The sequence below is a fragment of the Triticum urartu genome, chromosome 3, assembly GCF_003073215.2.
Source record: "Triticum urartu cultivar G1812 chromosome 3, Tu2.1, whole genome shotgun sequence".
NCBI lineage: Eukaryota > Viridiplantae > Streptophyta > Magnoliopsida > Poales > Poaceae > Triticum > Triticum urartu.
In genome coordinates, this window is record NC_053024.1 from 582263724 (window position 1) to 582285571 (window position 21848).

The 21848-nt window shown below is 41.0% G+C and overlaps 1 pseudogene; it reads left to right on the top strand.

Annotated features, from left to right (window-relative positions):
- Window positions 1–21543, top strand: part of LOC125546982 — a 35219-nt pseudogene extending 13676 nt beyond the window's left edge.
- The last annotated feature ends 305 nt before the right edge of the window (window positions 21544–21848 follow it).

Here is a 21848-nt window from a genome sequence, read left to right on the forward strand (position 1 = left end):
GGCCTCCTACTGGATTGATACCTTGGTTCTCAAAAACTGAGGGAAATACTTACACTACTCTGCTGCATCATCCCTTCCTCTTCGGGGAAAACCAATGCAAGCTCAAGACGTAGCAAGAAGGATTTCTGGCGCCGTTGCCGGGGAGTCTACGCAAAAAGTCAACATACCAAGTACCCATCACAATCCCTATCTCTCGCATTACATTATTTGCCATTTGCCTCTCGTTTTCCTCTCCCCCCAATTCACCCTTGTCATTTTATTCACCCTCTTTCTCTATCCTCCCTCTCTATTTGCCTTTTTCCCTCGCCATGTCAGAACCAAGAAGAGTTGGGGGTTCTCTCCCAAGTTCTAGTGCTTTAGACAATTCTGCTATCTTATCTAAACTCATGAATCGGAATACTATAGAACAACTTGCCGGAGTTATCAATGAGAACCTTAGTAATTTTGATTAAGATGATTCTGGAATTCTTCGTTATTTACTTGATGAATCTTTGAAAGATGCTTGGGATAGGCTGTTAAAGATCCCGGCTAGCTATGTACCTCAATATCAAATTGAGGTTTACTTAAAAAGCTTTTATGTTGGGCTACCCGCTTCATTCAAACAAGTTTTAGATTCTATTTTAGAGGGGGGTTTTCTTGAAGGGGACCCCATAGATACCTATCAGAGGATGAAAACTATATTTGGGCACCCCATTAATGAGAAAGCTGAAATCACATCTCTCTTGCTTTCTTACCAAAACGAATCTATTAAAGAGATAAAAGCTAGCCTAGATGCCAATTTCCGCAACATACTTAATATTTCTTCTACCATTAATGGACATGTACTTTGTCAAAATAGAAATATTAATTCCATAGATAACAAGTTTTATCTCTTTCTCTCTAAAACCAAGAATGGCAATACCTAGATCTATCCTCGCTTTTATGCCTAGCTAGGGGCGTTAAACGATAGCGCTTGTTGGGAGGCAACCCAATTTTATTTTTATTCCTTGCTTTTTGCTCCTGCTTAGTAATAAATAAATTATTTAGCCTCTGTTTTGGTTGTGTTTTTTGTGTTTAATTAGTGTTTGTGCCAAGTAGAACCGTTGGGAAGACTTGGGGAAAGTCTTGTTGAACTTGCTGAAAAAAACAGAAACTTTAGCGCTAACGAGAACTGCTGTCATTTTTATTTTAAGAGTGATATTTAGTTAATTCTTTTTGCATATGATTAATAGATAAATTCCTCACGACCAGAAATTTATTTTAGAATTTTTGGTGTTCCAGATCTTGCGCTAGCTACAGATTACTACAGACTGTTCTGTTTTTGACAGATTCTGTTTTTCGTGTGTTGTTTGCTTATTTTGATGAATCTATGGCTAGTAAAATAGTTTATAATCCATAGATAAGTTGGAATACAGTAGGTTTAACACAAATATAAATAAAGAATGATTTTATTACAGTACCTTGAAGTGGTCTTTTGTTTTCTTTCGCTAACGGAGCTCACGAGTTTTCTATTTTGAGTTTTGTGTTGTGAAGTTTTCAAGTTTTGGGTGAATTCTTTTGATGGATCATGGAACAAGGAGTGGCAAGAGCCTAAGCTTGGGTATGCCCATGGCACCCCCAAGATAATCCAAGGACACCAAAAAGTCAAAGCTTGGGGATGCCCCGGAAGGCATCCCCTCTTTCGTCCACTTCCATCGGTAATTTACTTGGAGCTATATTTTTATTCACCAACATGATATGTGTTTTGCTTGGAGCGTCTTGTATTATTTGTGTCTTTGTGTCTTAGTATGCCACAATCATCCTTGCTGTACACACCTTTTGAGAGAGCCATACGTGAATTAAAATTTGATAGAATACTCTATGTGCTTCACTTATATCTTTTGAGCTAAGTAGTTTTGCTCTATGTGCTTCACTTATATCTTTTGAGCCATGTAGTTTTGCTCTATGTGCTTCACTTATATCTTTTGAGCATTACAATTTTTGCTCTGTGTGCTTCACTTAGATCTTTTAGAGCATGGTGGTGGATTTGTTTTAAAGAAACTATTGATCTCTCATGCTTCACTTAAATTATTTTGAGAGTCTCTTAATAGCATGGTAATTTGCTTAATAATAATATGCTTGGTATTCAAGATTTGTGAAACTTTCTTTTGAGTGTGTTGAATACTAAGGAAAGATTGAAGCATGATAATTGTTTTGAGATATGGAGGTGATAATATTAAAGTCATGCTAGTTGAGTAGTTGTGAATTTAAAGAATACTTGTGTTAAAGTTTGTGATTCCCGTAGCATGCACGTATGGTGAACCGTTATGTGATGAAGTCGAAGCATGGTTTATTTATTGATTGTCTTCCTTATGAGTGGCGGTCGGGGATGAGCGATGGTCTTTTCCTACCAATCTATCCCCCTAGGAGCATGCGCGTAATACTTTGCTTTGATAACTTCTAGATTTTTGCAATAAGTATATGAGTTCTTTATGACTAATGTTGAGTCCATGGATTATACGCACTCTCACCCTTCCACCTTTGCTAGCCTCTCTAATACCGTGCACCTTTCGCCGGTATCATACGCCTACCATATACCTTCCTCAAAACAGCCACCATACCTACCTATTATCGCATTTCCATAGCCATTCCGAGATATATTGCCATGCAACTTTCCACCGTTCCGTTTATCATGACACACTCCATCATTGTCATATTGCATATCCCGGTACACCGCTGGAGGCATTCATATAGAGTCATATTTTTTTCTAAGTATTGAGTTGTAAGAAAAATAAAAGTGTGATGATCATCATTATTAGAGCATTGTCCCAGTGAGAAAAGAATGATGGGGACTATGATTCCCCCATAAGTCGGGATGAGACTTCGGACGAAAAAAGAGAGGCCAAAGAAGCCCAAATAAAAAGAGGCCATAAAAAAGAGAAAAGGCCCAAATAAAATAAAAAATGAGAGAAAAAGAGAGAAGGGACAATGTTACTATCCTTTTACCACACTTGTGCTTGAAAGTAGCACCATGATCTTCATAGTAAAGAGTCTCTCATGTTATCACTTTCATATACTAGTGGGAATTTTTCATTATAGAACTTGGCTTGTATATTCCAATGATGGGCTTCCACAAATTGCCCTAGGTCTTCATGAGCAAGCAAGTTGGATGCACACCCACTTAGTTTCTTTTTGAGCTTTCATATACTTATAGCTCTAGTGCATCCGTTGCATGGCAATCCCTACTCACTCACATTGATATCTATTGATGGGCATCTCCATAGCCCGTTGATACGCCTAGTTGATGTGAGACTATCTTCTCCTTTTTGTCTTCTCCACAACCACCATTCTATTCCACCTATAGTGCTATATCCATGGCTCACGCTCATGTATTGCATGAAGATTGAAAAAGTTTTGAAAAAGTTAGAGTATGAAACAATTGCTTTGCTTGTCATCGGGGTTGTGCATGATTTAAATACTTTGTGTGGTCAAGATAGAGCATAGCCAGACTATATGATTTTGTAGGGATAACTTTCTTTGGCCATGTTATTTTGAGAAGACATAATTGCTTTATTAGTATGCTTGAAGTATTATTATTTTTTATGTCAATATAAACTTTTGTCTTGAATCTTTCTAATCTGAATATTCATACCACAATTAAGAAGATTTGCATTGAAATTATGCCAAGTAGCACTCCGCATCAAAAATTCTCTTTTTATCATTTACCTACTCGAGGACGAGCAGGAATTAAGCTTGGGGATGCCTGATACGTCTCCAACGTATCTATAATTTTTTATTGCTCCATGCTATATTATCTACTGTTTTGGACTATATTGGGCTTTATTTTCCACTTTTATATTATTTTTGGGACTAACCTATTAACCGGAGGCCCAACCCAGAATTGTTGTTTTTTGCCTATTTCAGTGTTTCGAAGAAACGGAATATCAAACGGAGTCCAAACGGAATAAAATCTTCAGGAATGTGATTTTCTCACCGAACATGATCCAGGAGACTTGGACCCTGCTCCAAGGAACAAAAGAGGCGGTCACGAGGGTGGGGGGAGCCCCCCTAGGGCACGCCCCCTGCCTCGTGGGCCCCTCGTTGCTCCTCTGGCGTACTTCTTCCTCCTATATATACACACGTACCCCCAAACGATCACAACAGGAGCCAAAAACCTAATTCCACCGCCGCAACTTTCTGTATCCACGAGATCCCATCTTGGGGCCTGTTTCAGAGCTCCGCCGGAAGAGGGCCGTCATCACGGAGGGCTTCTACATCATCATAGCCTCTCCGATGAAGTGTGAGTAGTTTACCTCAGACCTTCAGGTCCATAGTTAGTAGCTAGATGGCTTCTTCTCTCTCTTTGAATCTCAATACAAAGTTCTCCCCCTCTCTTGTGGAGATCTATTCGATGTAATCTTCTTTTTGCGGTGTGTTTGTTGAGACCGATGAATTGTGGGTTTATGATCAAGTCTATCTATGAATAATATTTGAATCTTCTCTGAATTCTTTAATGTATGATTGGTTATCTTTGCAACTCTCTTCGAATTATCCGTTTGGTTTGGCCAACTAGATTGGTAGTTCTTGCCATGGGAGAAGTGCTTAGCTTTGGTTTCGATCTTGCGGTGTCCTTACCCAGTGACAGAAGGGGCAGCAAGGCACGTATTGTATCGTTGCCATCGAGGATAACAAGATGGGGTTTATTTCATATTGCATGAATTTATCTCTCTAGATCATGTCATCTTGCTTAAGGCATTACTCTGTTTTTAACTTAATACTCTAGATGCATGCTGGATACCGGTCGATGAGTGGAGTAATAGTAGTAGATGCAGAATCGTTTCGATCTACTTGTCACGGACGTGATGCCTATATACATGATCATGCCTAGATATTCTCATAACTATGCTCAATTCTGTCAATTGCTCAACAGTAATTTGTTCACCCACCGTAGAATACTTATGATCTTGAGAGAAGCCACTAGTGAAACCTATGGCCCCCGGGTCTATTCTCATCATATCAATCTCCATCACTTTAATCTTGCTTTGCTTTTTTACTTTGCTTTTACTTTTTACTTTGCATCTTTATACCAAAAATACCAAAAATATTATATCTATCAGATCTCACTCTCGTAAGTGACCGTGAAGGGATTGACAACCCCTAACCGCGTTGGTTGCGAGTAGCTATCATTTTGTGCAGGTACGAGGGACTTGAGCGTGGCCTCCTACTGGATTGATACCTCGGTTCTCAAAAACTGAGGGAAATACTTACGCTACTCTGCTGCATCATCCCTTCCTCTTCGGGGAAAAACAAGGCAACCTCAAGACGTAGCAGTAGGCTAGCATATGTAGGGGATGTAGGTTGGTACTGTCTACCCGGGGTTAGAGTTAATGCTTCTGAAAGACTGTGTCTCAATCATCCGTTTCTCAAACACCATGTAGTGCGAGGAATCCAACGGAGGAGATCGAGTCTTGTGGGGAAAAGTGCGCAAACCTCTACAGAGTGTACGAACTAATCATGGTTATCCGTGTCCCCGGTTATGGACAACTTGAGTATCGGGTTCTTGGATTATCATGTTGACCTCATCACTCTAATTTAATTTGTTGTGTTGATAATTACTTTTAATTGGGATTGAGATGGGGGTACCTTCTCAATGTTTCAACTACCATGATAGTTAAATAAAAAATATTCCTTTGTTTTAGGGAAAACTCAGCTTTTCGCAAAACATTATAACCATAGAGCCTCCACCAGCCATATATGCATGTAGTGATAGCATTTATTCTGTTCATTGCTCTACCGTGTTATATTGCCTGCATATTCCATGTGCTGACCCGTTTCCGGGCTGCAACATATCATGTTGCAGATTTTCCAGACGAAGAGTAAGGTGCGCTAGGTCGTTTGTCGTGCACTCAGCTATGTCGTTGGAGTTGATGGACTCACTTTATCGTCCAAGCCTTCTGTTGTTATCTTATTTAGATGGCCTTAAGCCATATTTATTGTAATAAGTTCTCTATTGAGATTATCAATGTAATAAGTGTGTGCTTGTGATGACCCACAAGTATAGGGGATCTATTGTAGTCCTTTCGATAAGTAAGAGTGTCGAACCCAACGAGGAGCAGAAGGAAATGATAAGCGGTTTCTAGCAAGGTATTCTCTGCAAGTACTAAAATAAGTGGTAATAGATAGTTTTGTGATAGGATAATTTGTAACGAGCAACAAGTGACAAAAGTAAATAAAGTGCAGCAAGGTGGCCCAATCCATTTTGTAGCAAAGGACAAGCCTAGACAAACTCTTATATAGAGAAAAGCGCTCCCGAGGACACATGTGAATATCGTCAAGCTAGTTTTCATCACACTCATATGATTCGCGTTCGGTACTTTGATAATTTGGTATGTGGGTGGACCGGTGCTTGGGTACTGCCCTTACTTGGACAAGCATCCCACTTATGATTAACCTCTATTGTAAGCATCCGCAACTACAACAAAAGTATTAAGGTAAACCTAACCATAGCATGAAACATATGGATCCAAATCAACCCCTTACGAAGCAACGCATAAACTAGGGTTTAAGCTTCTGTCACTCTAGCAACCCATCATCTACTTATTACTTACCAATGCCTTCCTCTAGGCCCAAATAATGGTGAAGTGTCATGTAGTCGACGTTCACATAACACCACCAGAGGAGAGACAACATACATCTCATCAAAATATCGAACGAATACCAAATTCACATGACTACTAATAGCAAGACTTCTTCCATGTCCTCAGGAACAAACGTAACTACTCACAAAGCATAAACATTTTCATAATCAGAGGAGTATTAATATGCATATAGGATCTGAACATATGATCTTCCACCAATTAAACCAACTAGCATCAACTACAAGGAGTAATTAACACTACTAGCAACCTACTAGCACCAATCCCAGACTTGGAGACAAGAATTGCATACAAGAGATGAACTAGGGTTTTGAGAGGAAATGGTGCTGATGAAGATGTTGATGAAGATTGCCCTCTCCCGATGAGAGGAGCGTTGGTGATAACGATGGCGGTGATTTCCCCCTCCGGGGGGAAGTTTCCCCGGCAGAACAGCTCCGCCAGAGCCCTAGATTGGTTCTGCCAAGGTTCCGCCTCGTGGTGGCGGAGTTTCGTCCGAGAACATGGCTTGTTATTTTTTCCCATCGAAAGACTTCATATAGCAGAAGATGGCCACCGGAGGGCCACCAGGGGGCCCACGAGGGTAGGGCGCGCCCCCCACCCTCGTGGGCAGGGTGTGGCCCCCTTGTGAATCTCTTTCGCTGAGTATTTTTTATATATTCTGAAAACGTCTTCCGTGGAGTTTCAGGACTTTTGGAGCTGTGCAGAATAGGTCTCTAATATTTGCTCCTTTTCCAGCCCAGAATCCCAGCTGCCGGCATTCTCCCTCTTCATGTAAACCTTGTAAAATAAGAGAGAATAGGCATAAGTATTGTGACATAATGTGTAATAATATCCCATAATGCAATAAATATCGATATAAAAGCATGATGCAAAATGGACGTATCAACTCCCCTAAGCTTAGACCTCGCTTGTCCTCAAGCGAAAAGCCGAAATCGAAAAATATGTCCACATGTTTAGAGATAGAGGTGTCGATAAAAATAAAATACGGACATGAGGGCATCATGATCATTCTTAGAACAACAACTCATATAATTCTTGTCATATGATTTCTTATGCTAGAGTAATAATTCAATCACAATTTCAAGTATGAATAGTAAACTTCATTGAAGACTAACAAACTATAATCTCAGTCACTATTGCAATTTATCATAACATAGGAAAGTGTCAATATATAAGAGCTTTTCAGCAAGTCCACATACTCAACTATCATATAGTCTTTCACAATTGCTGACACTCACGCAATACTTATGGGTATGGAGTTTTAATCGAACACAGAGAAAGATAGGGGCTTATAGTTTTTGCCTCCCAACATTTTACCTCAAGGGTAATGTCAACGGTAATAGTTCATGAAAACTCACATCCAATTAGCCATATATACCAGGATCTTTCCAACATACTGTGCTTGCCAAAGGATAAAATGTAAAAAGAAAGGGTGAATATCACCATGACTCTTATGCAATGTAGGAGATAAAAGTAAAAGATAAGCCCTTCGCAGAGGGAAGCAGAGGTTGTCATGCGCTTTTGTGGTTGGATACACAAAATCTTAATGCGAAAGAACGTCACTTTATATTGCCACTTGTGATACGGACCTTTATTATGCAGTTTGTCGCTTTTATTTCTTCCATATCACACGATCGTATAAAGTTTATTTTCTCCCACACTAATAAGTCATACATATTTAGGGAACAATTTTTATTGGTTGCACCGATGACAACTTACTTAGAGGATCTTACTCAATCCATAGGTAGGTATGGTGGACTCTCATGGCAAAACTGGTTTAAGGGTATTTGGAAGCACAAGTAGTATCTCTACTTGGTGCGATGAATTTGGCTAGCACGAGGGGGGAAAGGCAAGCTCAACCATGTTGGATGATCCATGACAATATAATTTATCTCAGATGTAAGAAAACATAATCCATTACGTTGTCTTCCTTGTCCAACGTCAACTCTTTTAGCATGTCATATTTTAATGAGTGTTCACAATCATAAAAGATGCCCAAGGTAGTATATCTATATGTGAAGACCTCTCTTTCTTTATTACTTCCTATTAATTGCAACGATGACCAAAACTATGTTTGTCAACCCTCAACAACTTTTATTCATCATACTTTTTGTATGTGAGTTCATTACTCTCCATAAGACTCATATGATCTCTTTGTTTCTTTTTATTTCTTTCTCTTTTCTTTTATTCCCTCAGGATCATGGCAAAATAATCAAGCCCTTGACTCAACACTAATCTTTATTATATAGCTCACGGACTCGATTACATAGAATAATTATAAAGCAAAACTCACGACTAGATCATACTAAGAACTTTTACTCTACTAGATCAAGACATTACCAAAAGGATCGAACTAAGAAAAACGGTAAAGATAAAAGTGATGGTGATATGATACCGGGGCACTCCCCCAAGCTTGGCAGTTGCCAAGGGGAGTGCCCATACCAGATACTCAATTCTTCTTTGTTGGTGGAGAAGATGATGGTTTTGTTGATGGCGTAGGCTTCTTCCTTAATTTGCGCTTGAGGACAGAATTTTGGTCCCTTAGGTCCTCGATCTCCTGCTCCAGGCTCAGTATCTTTTTGCATAGTTCCTGCTTGTTTTCCTTCAAGAGGCGAAAAGGGATAAACTCAATCTTAGGTTTCTTTACCCTATCCGGGAGGCTTTACTTTTTGAACTCCACATGCATGTCCCCAGGTTGAGGTAGTGGGACTTCATCTTCATCTGAGCTCGTCTCCTCCTTTCCCTTGGGTTCATAGTCCTCTTCTTCTTCCGTAGTCCAACCGCAATGCTCCACATCCCCATAGACCTTAGGATCTGCAAGGTAATCAGCCACATAGCTTTCTCCTTCCGAATCCTGGGACGACATGTTGCTCTGTTTGCAGCAGGACAGCTCAAAACAAAGACAAGAGATATTTGCGTGATACGGGAGTCAAAACCCCCGGGAGATTATATAATGAATTTTTACCGGCCAAAATACGTAACGTGTACGAAAACGGAGTCCGGAGAGCACACGAGGTGCCCACGAGGTAGGGGGCGCACCCAGTAGGGTAGGGCGCGCCCTCCACCCTCATGGAGCCCTCGTGTCCTTCCCGGGCTGCTACTTATTTTTCTATTTTTCTAAATATTCCAAAACGGAGAAATATTGCCTTAAAACTGTTTTGGAGTCGGTTTACTTACCGTACCACATATCTATTCCTTTTCGGAGTCTGAAACGTTCCGGAAAGTGTCCCTTATGTATTCCTCCGGGGTCACGGTTTCAATAACATTGGTTTCAACATTTATGGGATTACCTGAGATATAATGTTTGATTCTTTGACCGTTCACCACCTTTGGATTTGTGCCTTCGAAGTTGTTGATTTTTATGGCACCAAAACGATAGACCTCCTCGATAACGTAAGACCTTCCCATTTAGAGAGAAGTTTTCCTGCAAAAAATCTTAAACGAGAGTTGTATAGCAATACATAATCACCTACATTAAACTCACGCTTTTGTATTCTTTTGTCATGCCATCTTTTAACTTTTTCTTTAAACAACTTGGCATTTTCATAGGCTTGGGTTCTCCATTCATCAAGTGAGCTAATATCAAATAGCCTCTTCTCACCGGCAAGTTTAAAATCATAATTGAGTTCTTTAATGGCCCAATATGCCTTGTGTTCTAGTTCGAAAGGTAAGTGACATGATTTTCCATAAACCATTTTATACGGAGACATACCCATAGGATTTTTATATGCAGTTCTATAGGCCCATAATGCATCGTCAAGTTTCTTGGACCAATTATTTCTAGATCTACTAACAGTCTTTTGCAAAATTAATTTGAGTTCTCTATTACTCAATTCTACTTGACCACTAGACTGAGGGTGATAAGGAGATGCAATTCTATGATTAACATCATACTTAGCAAGCATTTTACGGAAAGCACCATGAATAAAATGTGAACCGCCATCAGTCATTAAATATCTAGGGACTCAAAATCTTGGAAAAATAACTTCTTTAAGCATTTTAATAGAAGTGTTATGATCAGCACTACTAGTTGGAATAGCTTCTACCCACTTAGTAACGTAATCAACAGCAACTAAAATATGTGTATATCCATTAGAGGAAGGAAAGGGTCCCATATAGTCAAAGCCCCAAACATCAAATGGTTCAATAACGAGTGAATAATTCATTGGCATTTCTTGGCGTCTACTAATATTACCAATTCTTTGATATTCATCACAAGATAGGACAAACTTACGGGCATCCTTGAAGAGAGTAGGCCAATAAAAACCAGATTGCAATACCTTATGTGCAGTTCTATCTCCAGCATGGTGTCCTCCATAAGCTTCAAAGTGACACTTGCGTAGGATCTGTTCCTGTTCATGCTCAGGTACACAACGTCTAATAACACCATCTACTCCTTCTTTATAAAGATGTGGGTCGTCCCAAAAGTAATGCCTCAAATCATAGAAGAACTTTTTCTTTTGCTGGTATGTGAAACTAGGTGGTATAAACTTAGCAACAATGCAATTAGCATAATCAGCATACCATGGAGCAGTATGAGAAGCATTTATGACATTTAATTGCTCATCGGGAAAGCTATCATCAATAGGAAGTGGGTCATCAAGCACATTTTCTAGCCTAGATAAGTTGTCTGCAACGGGGTTCTCAGCTCCCTTTCTATCAACAATATGCAAATCAAATTCTTGTGGCAAGAGAACCCATCTAATAAGTTTAGGTTTAGCATCTTTCTTTTCCATAAGATATTTAATAGCAGCATGATCAGTGTGAGTAGTTACTTTAGAATCAACAATATAAGGTCTGAACTTATCACAAGCAAATACAACTGCTAAGAATTCTTTTTCAGTGGTAGCATAATTTCTTTGAGCATTATCTAGGGTTTTACTAGCATATTGAATAACATTTAATTGCTTATCAACTCTTTGCCCTAGAACAGCACCTACAACATAATCACTAGCATCACACATAATTTCAAAGGGTAAATTCCAATCAGGTGGCTGAACAATAGGTGCATAGATCAATTCTTTCTTAAATATTTCAAATGCTTCTAACAATCGTCATCAAAGACAAATGGTATATCTTTTTGTAATAAATTAGTCAAAGGCCGAGAAATTTTTGAGAAGTCCTTAATGAACCTCCTATAAAATCTGGCATGACCAAGGAAACTTCTTATACCTTTGATGTCCTTGGGACATGGCATCTTCTCAATAGCATCAACTTTGGCTTTATCAACTTCAATACCTCTTTTAGAAACTTTATGCCCCAAGACAATACCTTCATTAACCATAAAGTGGCACTTTTCCCAATTCAAGACAAGATTAGTTTCTTCACATCTCTACAAAACTCGATCAAGGTTGCTCAAGCAATCATCAAAAGAAGATCCATAGACAGAGAAATCGTCCATGAAAACCTCACAAATCTTTTCACAAAAGTCAGAGAATATAGCCATCATGCATCTTTGAAAGGTAGCAGGTGCATTACATAAACCAAAAGGCATATGTCTATAAGCAAAAGTACCAAAAGGGTAAGTAAAAGTAGTCTTTGATTGATCTTTGGCTGACACAGGTATTTGAGAGAAACCAGAATAACCATCTAGAAAGCAAAAATGTGTATGTTTGGATAATATTTCTAGCATTTGATCAATAAAAGGTAAGGGGTAATGATCCTTTTTAGTTGCCTTATTTAATTTGCGGAAATCAATTACCATCCTATAACTTGTAATAATTCTTTGAGGAATCAATTCATCTTTATCATTAGGAACAACAGTAATACCTCCCTTCTTAGGGACACAATGGACAGGACTTACCCACTGACTATCAGCAACGGGATAAATTATACCTGCCTCAAGGAGCTTTAGTATTTCCTTTCTTACCACTTCTTTCATTTTAGGATTCAGCCGTCGTTGATGGTCACGAACTGGTTTAGCATCTTCTTCCAAATTAATTTTATGTTGACATAGAGTGGGACTAATGCCCTTAAGATCATCAACAGTATACCAAATAGCAGCACGGTGCTTCTTCAGAGTTTTTAATAATCTCTCTTCCTCATGCTCTGAAAGGTTAGCACTAATAATAACATGATATATCTTTTTCTCATCAAGATAAGCATATTTAAGAGTATCAGGTAACGGTTTAAGCTCAAACACGGGATCACCCTTGGGTGGAGGGGGATCCCCTAGGATTTCAACAGGAAAATTGTTTTTCAGAATAGGTTCCTGTTTAAAGAATACTTCGTCTATTTCCCTTCTTTCATTCATAAACATATCATTTTCATGGTCTAGCAAATATTGTTCTAAAGGATCACTAGGAGGTACGGCAATAGAGGCAAGACCAATAATTTCATCCTTACTAGGTAATTCTTCTTCACGGTGTTGTCTACTAAATTTAGAAAAATTAAATTCATGAGTCATATCATCTAAACTGATAGTAACAACATCCCTTTTGCAATCTATGGTAGCATTAACAGTGTTCAGGAAAGGTCTACCAAATATAATGGGACAAAAGCTATCTTGTGGGGAACCAAGAACAAGAAAATCAGCAGGATATTTAGTTTTCCCACACAAGACTTCAACATCTCTAACAATTCCCATTGGTGAAATAGTATCTCTATTGGTAAGTTTAATTGTGACATCAATATCTTCTATCTCAGCAGGTGCAACATCATGCATAATTTCTTTGTATAAGGAATAAGGTATTGCACTAGCACTAGCACCCATATCACATAAGCCATGATAACAATGATCTCCTATTTTAACAGAAATAACAGGCATGCCTACCACCGGTCTGTTTTTATCTTTAGCGCAAGGTTTAGCAATTCTAGCAGTTTCATCAAGGAAATGAATGACATGCCCATCAATATTATCAAACAAGAGATCTTTAACAATAGCAATATCAAGTTCAACTTTAATTTGCTCATGAGGTGTATAAGTTTTAATATTGCTTCTACGAACCACGGTTGAAGCTTTAGCATGATCCTTTATCCTAACAGGGAAAGGTGGTTTCTCAACATGTGCAGTAGGAACAATAGGATCATTATAAGTGACAATCTTTTCTTCAACTTTAATAGGTGCAGCTACTTTTACGTCTATGGGAGGATGATATTTATACCACTTCTCCTTGAGGAGATCAACATAATTAGCAAAAGATTCACAGAAAGAAGCTACTATCTCAGAGTCAAGTCCATATTTAGTGCTAAATTTACGGCAAACATCGGTCTCCATAAAAGACTTAACACAATCAAAACTAGGTGTCATACCTGACTCCTTACCTTTGTCGAGGTCCCAATCTTCAGAGTTGCGTTTAATTCTTTCCAATAAATCCCATTTGAATTCAATAGTCTTCATTATAAAAGAGCCAGCACAAGAAGTATCAAGCATGGTGTGATTGCTATCAGAAAGCCGAGCATAAATTTTTTGAATAATCATTTATCTTGAGAGCTCGTGATTGGGGCATGAATATAACATTGATTTAAGACTCCCCCAAGCTTGAGCGATGCTTTCTCCTTTGCGAGGCCAAAAATTATATATATAATTGCGATCACGATGAACAAGATGCATAGGATAAAACTTCTGATGAAATTCCAATTTCAATCGTTTGTAATTCCAAGACCCCATATCATCACATAGCCTATACCATGTCGATGTATCTCCCTTCAAAGATAAAGGGAAGACCTTCTTATTAACAACATCTTCGGGTACACCTACAAGCTTAAATAATCCACAAACTTCATCCACATAAGGATTAGCTAGCAGTTTCTCTATCATACCCAAAGGAATTTCAAAGCAGACATTTTCATTTTCAGTAGGTTCAGTAGGTTGTGGAGAAACTCTTTGCTCTACTGGTCGGGGTAAAGATACCCCGAACAAGCCCCTCAGAGGATTACTTTCCATAGTAACAAGTGACAGTAAATTTCAGCACACTATATAAATTTTTCCTTACCAAATTCCACCTACCAAAGGCGCTTCACTCCCCGGCAACGGCGCTAGAAAAGAGTCTTGATGACCCACAAGTATAGGGGATCTATCGTAGTCCTTCTGATAAGTAAGAGTGTCTAACCCAACGAGGAGCAGAAGGAAATGATAAGCGGTTTCCAGCAAGGTATTCTCTGCAAGTACTAAAATAAGTGGTAATAGATACTTTTGTGATAGGATAATTTGTAACGAGCAACAAGTGACAAAAGTAAATAAAGTGCAGCAAGGTGGCCCAATCCATTTTGTAGCAAAGGACAAGCCTGGACAAACTCTATATAGAGAAAAGCGCTCCCGAGGACACATGTGAATATCGTCAAGCTAGTTTTCATCACACTCATATGATTCGCGTTCGGTACTTTGATAATTTGGTATGTGGGTGGACCGGTGCTTGGGTACTGCCCTTACTTGGACAAGCATCCCACTTATGATTAACCTCTATTGTAAGCATCCGCAACTACAACAAAAGTATTAAGGTAAACCTAACCATAGCATGAAACATATGGATCCAAATCAACCCCTTACGAAGCAACTCATAAACTAGGGTTTAAGCTTGTGTCACTCTAGAAACCCATCATCTACTTATTACTTCCCAATGCCTTCCTCTAGGCCCAAATAATGGTGAAGTGTCATGTAGTCGACGTTCACATAACACCACCAGAGGAGAGACAACATACATCTCATCAAAATATTGAACGAATACCAAATTCACATGACTACTAATAGCAAGACTTCTTCCATGTCCTCAGGAACAAACATAACTACTCACAAAGCATAAACATTTTCATAATCAGAGGGGTATTAATATGCATATAGGATCTGAACATATGATCTTCCACTAATTAAACCAACTAGCATCAACTACAAGGAGTAATTAACACTACTAGCAACCTACTAGCACCAATCCTAGACTTGGAGACAAGAATTGGATACAAGAGATGAACTAGGGTTTTGAGAGGAAATGGTGCTGATGAAGATGTTGATGAAGATTGCCCTCTCCCGATGAGAGGAGCGTTGGTGATGACGATGGCGATGATTTCCCCCTCCGGGGGGAAGTTTCCCCGGCAGAACAGCTCCGCCAGAGCCCTAGATTGGTTCCGCCAAGGTTCCGCCTCATGGCGGCGGAGTTTCGTCCAAGAACATGGCTTGTTATTTTTTCCCATCCAAAGACTTCATATAGCAGAAGATGGCCACCGGAGGGCCACCAGGGGGCCCACGAGGTAGGGGGCGCGCCCAGGGGGTAGGGCGCGCCCCCCACCCTCGTGGGCAGGGTGTGGCCCCCTTGTGAATCTCTTCCGCTAAGTATTTTTTATATATTCTGAAAACGTTTTCCGTGGAGTTTCAGGACTTTTGGAGCTGTGCAGAATAGGTCTCTAATATTTGCTCCTTTTCCAGCCCAGAATCCCAGCTGCCGGCATTCTCCCTCTTCATGTAAACCTTGTAAAATAAGAGAGAATAGGCATAAGTATTGTGACATAATGTGTAATAATAGCCCATAATGCAATAAATATCGATATAAAAGCATGATGCAAAATGGACGTATCAACTCCCCCAAGCTTAGACCTCGCTTGTCCTCAAGCGAAAAGCCGAAATCGAAAAATATGTCCACATGTTTAGAGATAGAGGTGTCGATAAAAATAAAATACGGACATGAGGACATCATGATCATTCTTAGAACAACAACTCATATAATTCTTGTCATATGATGCAAAATGGACGTATCAGCTTGCTACTCTGTTATAAATCCATTCAAGTATTGTGTGTGTCAGCATTACCGATCCAGGGATGACACTGAAGCACAGAGATTTGACCGTCTGAGGTCGGATCACTATAGGTTAATTTTACCATCAACGGCCACAACTACTACCAGGTTAATTTTACCATCAACCCTTGACCATCAACGGCCACCGAGATTTTACCTTGGTGATAGTATCTATCCTCAGTGGACCACTATTGAAGAAAATCCCCAACCCTGTCGGAGCGAAGAGGAAAAGATTTTCCCAAGAGCAAGAGAGACCTAGGAAGGGCGTCGAGCGTGCTTTTGGTGTTTTGGAGCATATCACTAAGCATTTTGAGCAAGTAACTTGTTAAGCAACACCTCACCCCCTTTTAATAGTACTGGCTTTTCCTATGGACTCAATGTGATCTTGGATCACTAAAAGTAAAATGTAGAGTCTTGTGCTTTGAGCTTGAGCCAATCTTTTGTCCTTAGCATTTTGAGGGATCCACTTTCTAATCCGTGCCATGCCAATGATTGAGCTTTTCCTGAAATATGTATCTTCAAGTAGCATTAGCTCAATGAGCTATATGTTGTTAGGAATTACCAAAACCACCCAGGGATAGTTGCACTTTCACCAGATCAAAGCTCGCGTCGGCGCACCCCCAATCGCCGGTGACGTCGGACCGCCGCATCGAGCTGCTCAACACGCAGAACAAGCTGGACGGGAACATGAAGTGGTTCATCAACAACGTGTTCATGGTGCTCCCAGCAATGGATGTTGCGACAGTGCTCGTCCATGGAGGCCATGGCGCGGAGCTCGTCGAAACTGCGACTAGTACGGGAACGGGGGCGGCATCGCAGGCCCGGCGGCTAAGCGCAGGAGCAGCAGGGCGAGGCGAGAGAGGCGCGAGATTTTTACTCCGAGACGGAGTGGTGGTGTAAAAATAGGGAAGGGATACGGGTCAGAGTATAACTTTTACTCCCTTATAATGGACTGGGTATCGGTTAGGTGCGCATTAGAGGAATAAAACCGATTATTTACTCCTCTAACACCGGATAGGGGGTTGGTTAGAAATGCCCTTACGGCATCAGAACTTGGATCCCTATTGGATGTACTCATGAGTACATGTAGTACCAATGCTATGAATTTATTTCTCATGGTCTCTCCTACTCGAACACATTTTGCATGCCTTGATTGATTCCTGTGGGCATGGTGGCTCACAAGCAAGACGACAGATAAAAACTCAACGTAAAAAACTTGACGTCCGGACATACGATCATAAACGGCCCTTCTTTTAAATCTCAAGTGTCAACCTTTGTGGTTAATATAAAATTAATGGATATAAAGGGGTGATGAAAGAAGAACAAAGAAATCTTCCTTCCATTATTATTAGGTATAGATAAATCCATGACAAAAGAAGAACCCAGAAATATTCCTCCCTTTATTGTTATATTACGTATATATTACATAGCTACTCCGTATTTCACAAGATTTATTTTCATACCCCGGTCATGTTATATTTTAGTTGAAAAAATAAACAATTTCTTGGTGAAATTGAAGTCATGTTTTTTGATACATTGCAGAATGAGTGGAGTGTGGTCAAGTGTGGGTGGGATGCCCACGTACTTGGAGAAGTAGCATACAAATTCCAAAATGCACTTGAAGTTGTGAAGACTCTAAGAGCAGAGCCCAAGGCCAATGATCAGTATTTGCTCCCCTTTGTGATAGTTGATGAGAATGACAAATCGGTTGGTCCTATAGTAGACGGTGATGCAATTGTGACTTTCAATTTCAGAGTTGATCGCATGGTTATGCTTGAGAAAGCACTAGAGTTTCCCGATTTTGATAAATTTGACCGTGTTCATGTACCAAAAATTAAGTACGTTGGGATGTTTCAATTGATGGTGAGTTGAAGCTTCCAAGCAAGTACCTTGTTTCCCCACCTTTGATTGAGAGGACATCTAGAGAATACTTGGTGAAGAATGGTGTCCGCACCTTCGCTTGCAGACAAGTACCTAGTTTTCCATTCTATTTGCCAAGTGCATGGCGACTAGGCTAACCCCTATGGCTCATTGCACCATCAACTCATCCCAGCCTGCCTTCATAAAGGGTAGGTTTATCCTCGATGGCTTCCTGTGTGCTTCCTGTGTTTACACGAGGTAGTTCGTGATCTCGGGAAGAGGGCTCCAAAGCCTTAATTCTTAAGCTCGATTTCGAAAAAGCTTATGATTCAGTAAGTTGGGATTTCCTTAGAAAAGTCCTTCGCGCTAAGGGTTTCGACTGGAGTAGTACATCGGCTGATGCAACTGGTTTCTGGGGGTCACACTATCGTGTCTATCAATGGCTCTGTCAGCAACTATTTTGCCAACGGTCGCGGCCTTCGGCAAGGGGATCCGGCATCCCCATCTTGTTCAATTTTGTTGTTGATGCACTCTCTTGCATGCTGAACAGGGCGGCCTCGGCTGGCCATATCTCTCGTGTGATCTCCCAGCTAATACCTCAGGGTCTCACTCATCTCCAGTACGCAGACGACACGATCATTCTGGTGGAGGCTGATGGCTCGTGTATTGTCAATCTCAAGTTTATTCTCCTGTGTTTTGAAGCCTTGTCGGGGCTCAAAATCAATCTTTCTAAGAGTGAGGCCATTGTTACGGGTGTAGATGAAGCGGAGGCTCTGAGGATCTCCCGCTTGCTTAATTGCTCCATGGGTACCTTCCCTTTCAAGTACTTAGGGCTCCCTATTTCCCCTTGGCGGCTGTTCTCTAGCAAGTTTAAGCCTCTGGTGGCCAAGGTGGGGACCAGAGTTCTCCCTTGGCGAGGCACATACAATTCGGTTGCGGGCAAAGTGGCCCTCACCAACTCTTGCCTCTCTTCCCTCCCAATGTTTTCCATGGGCTTCTTTAGACTTTCCAAAGGGACACATGCGGTCTTTGATAAACATAGAGGTGTGTTTTTCTAGAATTCGGCTAAGAACAAGCGTAAATACAGGCTGGTTAAATGGGACATCATTTGCAGACCTAAAAGCCTTGGGGGCTTGGGATTCTGAACACCCGGGCGATGAACACTTGTCTTATTGTTAAATGGTGGTGGAGAATCATGACGGCTAACCCGGATGCGTTGTGGCTTCGTATCTTAAAAGCAAAATACTTCCCGAATGGTAGTCCTATGTTTGCGACTCCTAGTGGGGCTTCACGGTTTTGGGTAGACCTTGTCAAGGTTCGGGATGTGTTCCGTTCCAATGTCAAGTTCGTGGTCAATGATGGAGCCTCGACTCGTTTTTGGTTGGATTGGTGGACCAGGGACGCCCCCTTGGCGTCCTCTTTCCCAGTTCTTTTTTCTTACTGCTCCCACCCCGAGATCTCTATCTCTGAGCTATCTCTTAACGGTTGGGACCTGGGTTTTTGGAGGTCCCTTTCTCTTGAAGAGTTAGGCGACTAGCATCGCCTTGCTACCTTGTTCCATGTGTTCTTGGAGGAGGCGAACTCCGTTTCTTGGCCTCATTTGGCTTCGGGGAAGTTTTCGGTCAAGTCTCTGTATAGGCGTGTTATAGCTGGTTCTGCCTCCTCGAGGTTCAAGTGTATTTGGTTGGCTAGGATTCCTCCTAAGATTAAAATCTTCTTATGGCAAGCCTTTCGGGGCCGGCTCCCCTCGGCTGACCAGATTCAGAAAAGGAATGGGCCTGGCTCCACTTTTTGCTCTTTATGCTCCTCCCTCGAAGATTCTAACCACATTTTCTTTAAGAGTGAACTGGCCCTACTGGCCTGGGGGTGTGTTCGATCTTGGTATTCGAGATCTTGGTCTCCTGGCAACTTTGCCGATGTGCGAGCCATTTCGAATGGCCTGAGTGGCCGGACCAGGAGGTTATTTTGGACTGGGATGGGTGCCCTCTGCTGGGCTCTGTGGACCACTCGGAACAAGTTTACTATTGAGGGTGTCTTCCCTAACAAACCTGTTCATGTTTTGTTCAAAATTTCTATATTCTTGCAGCGGTGGAAATTATTGACTAGGGAGGAGGACCGTGACGTGCTGGAGAGGTTGATCACCAAAGTGCAGGCGTTTGCCAATCTGCTGTCCTCCCCAGCCGATGATGTTGCGTCGTAGCTGTCGTTTCTTTTGTCGTATAGGTGGTGGCCTGCATGCCCCTTTCTCTCATTTGGGCCTGCGTGCCGCCTATAAACTCTTGTTTGTCTTCGCTGTGGTTTGGCTGTGAGACTTGGTTTGTCGTGGATCTCTGTTCATCCAGTACTCATTCGTATGGCTTTATCTATAAAGTCGGGCAATAGCCTTTTCTCTAAAAAAAATGCTAAGGCACTTGGTTCTTCATGTTCATCTCTATACTATAATTCCTGGTCGTTAGTTAGTCATGACTCAGTGCTTGATCACATGCAACATTACTTAAGTCAGTATAGCATACTCCCATTGAAAACAAATGTGGGTCAAGTACTGGGTAAAATGTGAATACACGGGGTCAGATGAGGCTTTACACTTGTTGCTAATCATCTCTCAATCACCAAAATAGAGAAGTGATTCCTTTGGTTTATCGTACTTTCTGGAACCTATTAGTATAGTTGTTCGGGGGCAAAGCTTAACTACAGTGGCAGTACTTGAAATTATCTACAATTGAGTATTTTTTGGAAAGGTCATTGAGCTTTTATTGGCCTGATGATGCCCCTATTCTGGTAATTGTGAGGGAATTATTATGTTTGCAAACTGTTATTTCAGTTGTTTTGAGTTCTAAAGTTCATTCCATGCTTAGACATTGATCCTATGTTTTTACACATTTGTATTTATGATTTTTTTTATTTATTCATGACATTAAAACAGGTAAGTTTGGCCATGTCACATTTTTCTGGAATGGAAACCATTCAGGATACTTTGACGAGACTAAGGAAGAGTACATAGAAATTGGTATCACATTCAATGAGCAGCCCAAAATGAAGGCACTTGAAAATGCGGAGAGAGTCCAGTGCCGACAAGATAGAGTGCTAGGCAGGCGGCTATCCACTCTGCCATGCTCGTGGCGCAGCGGGCCACGCTCAGGATGATCCAGGAGCTTGGTGCACTAGGCCCCAAGGACAAGATGATGACAAAGGCTGCAGTGGCCCTCATCAAGCGCTTTGATGAGTTGTTGACAGAGAGCGACCCTCAGGCCATCGCAAAGCTCACCGACATGGACGTTGCTGCTCTCCGGATCGCTGTTGCCATGGTCGGCCGAGATGCCAGGACCAAGGAGGTCAATGTGTGATCATGTTAGTTACATCTTTAGATAGGCTTCGCAAACAATCAGCCCTAGGCTGGTTTGAGTAGGTTTATCTATGTATTGTGATGGAACTGCGGCTAGGCTAGATAGACGATAGCATGATCTTGGGACTACTGGTGGCTGTCATCGCCCCCCTGTTAGCATGGATGTATATTGTTCGTTTCTTAGTAGAAATTTCAGTTGGCGGAGTGATCTCTTGTGTCCCCATGAGTAGCCACAACCCATCAATTATGTCTTGGAATGTTAGAGGTTCGAAAGCGCCCGCAAGGAGATTGGCTATCAATGAAATA